The sequence below is a fragment of the Lolium rigidum genome, chromosome 3 (genome assembly GCF_022539505.1).
Source record: "Lolium rigidum isolate FL_2022 chromosome 3, APGP_CSIRO_Lrig_0.1, whole genome shotgun sequence".
Lineage (NCBI taxonomy): Eukaryota > Viridiplantae > Streptophyta > Magnoliopsida > Poales > Poaceae > Lolium > Lolium rigidum.
This window is the reverse complement of record NC_061510.1, coordinates 375,374,813-375,383,127: the sequence shown is the minus strand read 5'-3', so window position 1 is coordinate 375,383,127 and position 8,315 is coordinate 375,374,813.

Sequence of the window (8,315 nt, the reverse complement as noted above, 5' to 3'; positions counted from 1 at the left end):
GTGGTGTGGGCCCCCGTGCCGCCTCTTGACCTGCCCTTCCGCCTACAAATAGCCTCCGTGACGAAACCCCCAGTACCGAGAGCCACGATACGGAAAACATTGCGAGACGCGCGTCGCCGCCGATCCCATCTCGGGGGATCCGGAGATCGCCTCCGGCACCCTGCCGGAGAGGGAATCATCTCCCGGAGGACTCTACACCGCCATGGTCGCCTCCGGAGTGATGAGTGAGTAGTCTACCCCTGGACTATGGGTCCATAGCAGTAGCTAGATGGTTGTCTTCTCCCCATTGTGCTATCATTGTCGGATCTTGTGAGCTGCCTATCATGATCAAGATCATCTATATGTAATTCTATATGTTGCGTTTGTTGGGATCCGATGAATAGAGAATACTTGTTATGTTGATTATCAAAGTTATGCTTATGTGTTGTTTATGATCTTGCATGCTCTCCGTTATTAGTAGATGCTCCGGCCAAGTAGATGCTTTTAACTCCAAGAGGGAGTACTTATGCTCGATAGTGGGTTCATGCCACATTGACACTGGGACAGTGACGTGAAAGTTCTAAGGTTGTGTTGTCTTGTTGCCACTAGGGATAAAACATTGATGCTATGTCTAAGGATGTAGTTGTTGATTACATTACGCACCATACTTAATGCAATTGTACGTTGTTTTGCAACTTAATACTTGGAGGGGTTCGGATGATAACTCGAAGGTGGACTTTTTAGGCATAGATGCGGTTGGATGGCGGTCTATGTACTTTGTCGTAATGCCCAATTAAATCTCACTATACTCATCATGATATGTATGTGCATTGTCATGCTCTCTTTATTTGTCAATTGCCCAACTGTAATTTGTTCACCCAACATGTCTGTTCGTCTTATGGGAGAGACACCTCTAGTGAGCTGTGGACCCCGGTCCAATTCTCTTTACTTGAAATACAATCTACTGCAATACTTGTTTCTACTGTTTTCTCTGCAAACAATCATCTTCCACACAATACGGTTAATCCTTTGTTACAGCAAGCCGGTGAGATTGACAACCTCACTGTTTCGTTGGGGCAAAGTAGCTTGGTTGTGTTGTGCGGGTTCCACGTTGGCGCCGGAATCTCCGGTGTTGCGCCGCACTACATCCCGCCGCCATCAACCTTCAACGTGCTTCTTGGCTCCTCCTGGTTCGATAAACCTTGGTTTCTTTCGAGGGAAAACTTGCTGCTGTGCGCATCATACCTTCCTCTTGGGGTTGCCCAACGAACGTGTGAAATACACGCCATCAAGCTCTTTTTCAGCGCCGTTGCTCGGGAGATCAAGACACGCTGCAAGGGGAGTCTCCACTTCTCAATCTCTTTACTTTGTTTTTGTCTTGCTTTATTTTATTTACTACTTTGTTTGCTGCACTAAATCAAAATACAAAAAAAATTAGTTGCTAGTTTTACTTTATTTGCTATCTTGTTTGCTATATCGAAAACACAAAAAAATTAGTTTACTTGCATTTACTTTATCTAGTTTGCTTTATTTACTGTTGCTAAAATGGCCAACGCTGAAAATACTAAGTTGTGTGACTTCACAACCACAAATAATAATGATTTCTTATGCACACCTATCGCTCCACCGCTACTACTGACAGAATTCTTTGAAATTAAACCTGCTTTACTGAATCTTGTCATGAACAATCAATTTTCTGGAATTAGTTCTGATGATGTTGCTGCCCATCTCAATAATTTTGTTGAACTATGTGAAATGCAAAAATATAAAGATGTAGATGGTGATATTATTAAACTAAAATTGTTCCCTTTCTCATTAAGAGGAAGAGCTAAAGATTGGTTGCTATCTACTGCCTAAGAATAGTATTGATTCATGGACTAAATGCAAGGATGCTTTTATTGGTAGATATTATCCCCCTGCTAAAATTATATCTTTGAGGAGTAGCATAATGAATTTTAAACAATTAGATACTGAACATGTTGCTCAAGCTTGGGAAAGAATGAAATCTCTGGTTAAAAATTGCCCAACCCATGGACTGACTACTTGGATGATCATCCAAACCTTCTATGCGGGACTAAATTTTTCTTCGCGGAATTTATTGGATTCAGCTGCTGGAGGTACCTTTATGTCCATCACATTGGGGGCGGCTACAAAACTTCTTGATGATATGATGATAAATTACTCCGAATGGCACACGGAAAGAGCCCCACAAGGTAAGAAGGTAAATTACTGTCGAAGAATCCTCCTCCTTGAGTGATAAAATTGATGCTATTATGTCTATGCTTGCGAATGATAGGACTAATGTTGATCCTAATAATGTTCCGTTAGCTTCATTGGTTGCACAAGAAGAACATGTTGATGTAAACTTCATTAAAAATAATAATTTCAACAACAATGCTTACCGGAACAATTCTAGTAATAACTATAGGCCATATCCTTATAATAATGGTAACGGTTATGCTAATTCTTATGGGAATTCTTACAACAATAATAGGAATTCACCCCCTGGACTTGAAGCCATGCTTAAAGAATTTATTAGTACACAAACTGCCTTTAACAAATCTGTTGAGGAAAAGCTCAATAAAATTGATATTCTTGTTTCTAGAGTTGATAGTCTTGCCTCTGATGTTGATCTTTTGAAATCGAAAGTTATGCCCAATAGGGACATTGAAAATAAAATTGTTACTACAGCAAATGCCATTCAAGTTAGAATTAATGAGAATATAAGATTAATGGCTGAAGCTGCGTGCTAGGTGGGATAGAGAAGAAAATGAAAAACTAGCTAAAGAGAAAAATATAGCTAAAGTTTGGACTATTACCACCACTAGTAATGATAATGCTACACATGTTGCTGCACCTCCTACTAATACTAATAAAAGAATTGGTGTTAGCAATGTTTCCACTTCTAATGCAAAGCGAAAACTGCTGAAAGCGCTAAAACTGCAGCAACTGCTTTGCGATAAAGCTGCTGAAATTTTTTCCAACATTGGGGATGATGATCCCATTGCTTTAGATTATAATGGTTTGAATTTTGATGATTGCCACATCTCTGAAGTTATAAAGTTCTTGCAAAAACTTGCTAAAAGTCCTAATGCTAGTGCTATAAATTTGGCTTTCACGCATCATATTACAAATGCTCTCATAAAAGCTAGAGAAGAGAAACTAGAGCGCGAAGCCTCTATTCCTAAAAAGCTAGAAGATGGTTGGGAGCCCATCATTAAGATGAAGATTAAAGATTTTGATTGTAATGCTTTATGTGATCTTGGTGCAAGTATTTCTGTTATGCCTAAGAAAATTTATAATATGCTTGACTTGCCACCGCTGAAAAATTGTTATTTGGATGTTAATCTTGCTGATCGTTCTACAAAGAAACCTTTGGGTAAAGTTGATAATGTTCGCATTACCGTTAACAATAACCTTGTTCCCGTTGATTTTGTTGTCTTGGATATTGAATGCAATGCATCTTGTCCAATTATATTGGGAAGACCTTTTCTTCGAACTGTTGGTGCTATTATTGATATGAGGGAAGGAAATATAAAATATCAATTTCCTCTCAAGAAAGGTATGGAACACTTCCCTAGAAAGAGAATGAAGGTACCTTATGATTCTATCATTAGAACAAATTATGATGTTGATGCTTCATCTCTCGATGTTACTTGATACACACTTTCTGCGCCTAGCTGAAAGGCGTTAAGAAAGCGCTTATGGGAGACAACCCATGTTTTTACCTACAGTACTTTGTTTTTATTTTGTGTCTTGGAAGTTGTTTACTACTGTAGCAACCTCTCCTTATCTTAGTTTTGAGTTTTGTTGTGCCAAGTTAAGCCGTTGATAGAAAAGTAAGTACTAGATTTGGATTACTGCGCAGTTCCAGATTTCTTTGCTGTCACGAATCTGAGCCCACTGCCCTGCAGGAAGCTCAGAAAATTATGCCAATTTACGTGCATGATCCTCAGATATGTACGCAACTTTCATTCAATTTGAGCATTTTCATTTGAGCAAGTCTGGTGCCATTTTAAAATTCGTCAATACGAACTGTTCTGTTTTGACAGATTCTGCCTTTTATTTCGCATTGCCTCTTTCGCTATGTTGGATGAATTTCTTTGATCCACTAATGTCCAGTAGCATTATGCAATGTCCAGAAGTGTTAAGAATGAGTGTGTCACCTCTGAATATGTCAATTTATATTGTGCACTAACCCTCTAATGAGTTGTTTCGAGTTTGGTGTGGAGGAAGTTTTCAAGGATCAAGAGAGGAGTATGATGCAACATGATCAAGGAGAGTGAAAGCTCTAAGCTTGGGATGCACCCGGCGGTTCACCCCTGCATATATCAAGAAGACTCAAGCGTCTAAGCTTGGGGATGCCCAAGGCATCCCCTTCTTCATCGACAACATTATCGGGTTCCTCCCCGAAACTACATTTTTATTCGGCCACATCTTATGTGCTTTTTCTTGGAGCGTCGTTTTGTTTTTGTTTTTGTTTTGTTTGAATAAAATGGATCCTAGCATTCACTTTATGGGAGAGATACACACTCCGCTGTAGCTTATGGACAAATATGTCCTTGGTTTCTACTCATAGTATTCATGGCGAAGTTTCTCCTTCGTTAAATTGTTATATGGTTGGAATTGGAAAATGATACATGTAGTAATTGCTATAAATGTTTTGGGTAATGTGATACTTGGCAATTGTTGTGCTCATGTTTAAGCTCTTGCATCATATGCTTTGCACCCATTAATGAAGAAATACATAGAGCATGCTAAAATTTGGTTTGCATATTTGGTTTCTCTAAGGTCTAGATAATTTCTAGTTTTGAGTTTGAACAACAAGGAAGACGGTATAGAGTATTATAATGCTTTCAATATGTCTTTTATGTGAATTTTGCTGTACTAGTTCATCCTTGTGTTTGCCTCAAATAACCTTGCTAGCCTAAACCTTGTATCGAGAGGGAATACTTCTCATGCATCCAAAATACTTGAGCCAACCACTATGCCATTTGTGTCCACCATACCTACCTACTACATGGTATTTTCCAGCCATTCCAAAGTAAATTGCTTGAGTGCTACCTTTAAAATTCCATCATTCACCTTTGCAATATATAGCTCATGGGACAAATAGCTTAAAAACTATTGTGGTATTGAATATGTAATTATGCACTTTATCTCTTATTAAGTTGCTTGTTGTGCGATAACCATGTTTGTCGGGGAACGCCATCAACTCATTGTTGAATTTCATGTGAGTTGCTATGCATGTTCGTCTTGTCTGAAGTAAGGGCGATCTACACTGAGTTGAATGGTTTGAGCATGCATATTGTGAGAGAAGAACATTGGGCCGCTAACTAAAGCCATGTTCCATGGTGGAAGTTTCAGTTTTGGACAAACATCCTCAAATCTCTAATGAGAAAAGAATTAATTGTTGTTGAATGCTTAAAGCATTAAAAGAGGAGTCCATTATCCGTTGTCTATGTTGTCCCGGTATGGATGTCTAAGTTGAGAATAATCAAAGCGAGAAATCCAAATGCGAGCTTTCTCCTTAGACCTTTGTACGAGCGGCATAGAGGTACCCCTTTGTGATTCTTGGTTAAAGCATATGTATTGCGGTGATAATCCGGGTAGTCCAAGCTAATTAGGACAAGGTGCGAGCACTATTAGTACACTATGCATGAGGCTTGCAACTTATAAGATATAATTTACATGATGCATATGCTTTATTACTACCGTTGACAAAATTGTTTCATGTTTTCAAAATCAAAGCTCTAGCACAAATATAGCAATCGATGCTTTTCCTCTATGAGGACCATTCTTTTACTTTTATGTTGAGTCGGTTCACCTATTTCTCTCCACCTCAAGAAGCAAACACTTGTGTGAACTGTGCATTGATTCTTACATACTTGCTTATTGCACTTATTATATTACTCTATGTTGACAATATCCATGAGATATACATGTTACAAGTTGAAAGCAACCGCTGAAACTTAATCTTCTTTTGTGTTGCTTCAATACCTTTACTTTGAATTATTGCTTTATGAGTTAACTCTTATGCAAGACTTATTGATGCTTGTCTTGAAGTGCTATTCATGAAAAGTCTTTGCTTTATGATTCACTTGTTTACTCATGACATACACATTGTTTTGATCGCTGCATTCTCTACATATGCTTTACAAATAGTATGATCAAGTTTATGATGGCATGTCACTCCGAAATTATCTTTGTTATCGTTTTACTGCTCGGGACGAGCGAGAACTAAGCTTAGGGATGCTGATACGTCTCCAACGTATCGATAATTTCTTGTGTTCCATGCCACATTATTGATGTTATCTACATGTTTTATGCACACTTTATGTCATATTCGTGCATTTTCCGGAACTAACCTATTAACAAGATGCCGAAGTGCCGATTCTTGTTTTCTGCTGTTTTTGGTTTCAGAAATCCTAGTAAAGAAATATTCTCGGAATTGGACGAAATAAAAGCCCGGAGGCCTATTTTCTCACGAAGCTTCCGGAAGTCCGAAGGAGAGACGAAGAGGGGCCACGGGGGCGCCAAACCCTAGGGCGGCGCGGCCCCCCTGGCCGCGCCGGCCTGTGGTGTGGGCCCCCGTGCCGCCTCTTGACCTGCCCTTCCGCCTACAAATAGCCTCCGTGACGAAACCCCCGGCACCGAGAGCCACGATACGGAAAACATTACCGAGACGCCGTCGCCGCCGATCCCATCTCGGGGGATCCTGGAGATCGCCTCCGGCACCCCGCCGGAGAGGGGAATCATCTCCCGGAGGACTCTACACCGCCATGGTCGCCTCCGGAGTGATGAGTGAGTAGTCTACCCCTGGACTATGGGTCCATAGCAGTAGCTAGATGGTTGTCTTCTCCCCATTGTGCTATCATTGTCGGATCTTGTGAGCTGCCTATCATGATCAAGATCATCTATATGTAATTCTATATGTTGCGTTTGTTGGGATCCGATGAATAGAGAATACTTGTTATGTTGATTATCAAAGTTATGCTTATGTGTTGTTTATGATCTTGCATGCTCTCCGTTATTAGTAGATGCTCTGGCCAAGTAGATGCTTTTAACTCCAAGAGGGAGTACTTATGCTCGATAGTGGGTTCATGCTCGCATTGACACCGGGACGATGACGATGAAAGTTCTAAGGTTGTGTTGTGCTTGTTGCCACTAGGGATAAAACATTGATGCTATGTCTAAGGATGTAGTTGTTGATTACATTACGCACCATACTTAATGCAATTGTCTGTTGTTTTGCAACTTAATACTGGAGGGGTTCGGATGATAACCCGAAGGTGGACTTTTTAGGCATAGATGCGGTTGGATGGCGGTCTATGTACTTTGTCGTAATGCCCAATTAAATCTCACTATACTCATCATGATATGTATGTGCATTGTCATGCTCTCTTTATTTGTCAATTGCCCAACCGTAATTTGTTCACCCAACATGCTGTTCGTCTTATGGGAGAGACACCTCTAGTGAACTGTGGACCCCGGTCCAATTCTCTTTCTTGAAATACAATCTCATCGCAATACTTGTTTCTACTTGTTTTCTCTGCAAACAATCATCTTCCACACAATACGGTTAATCCTTTGTTACGAGCAAGCCGGTGAGATTGACAACCTCAACTGTTTCGTTGGGGCAAAGTAGCTTGGTTGTGTTGTGCGGGTTCCACGTTGGCGCCGGAATCTCCGGTGTTGCGCCGCACTACATCCCGCCGCCATCAACCTTCAACGTGCTTCTTGGCTCCTCCTGGTTCGATAAACCTTGGTTTCTTTTACGAGGGAAAACTTGCTGCTGTGCGCATCATACCTTCCTCTTGGGGTTGCCCAACGAACGTGTGAAATACACGCCATCAGTCAACTAACGAAAGTTAGATAATAACCTAGGGCATATGCATAAAATGACAACTCAAAATTTCGCTCTGCCTATTTTTACGAATTTTTATGGTAACAACATAGAATCCGTTTCAGGACAGCAACTTCCCCAGATCTTACTTTTTTGCTATTAGAGGCTATTTTTGGCACAAAAATGAAATAAAAATGATAAGGAGATGTTATTACAGAGGTAATAACTTCCAAGACTCAGCAAAAAGAAAAATTATTGTAAATAAACATGAGTTATCTCCCAAGAGTGCTTTTCTTTAACGCCTGTCAGATAGGCGCAGAAAAAGAGCGAGCATCAAGTATTATCAAGTGAAAAAGCATTAAGATCAACGCGAGAAGTATTTCCAACAAATATTTTGTATTTTATCAATATGAGTCTTAGAAGACCCTTTCTCTGCACTTTTAGGTTCACTACTTTCATCAAATGGATTTTCAGGAACAATCGAATCAAA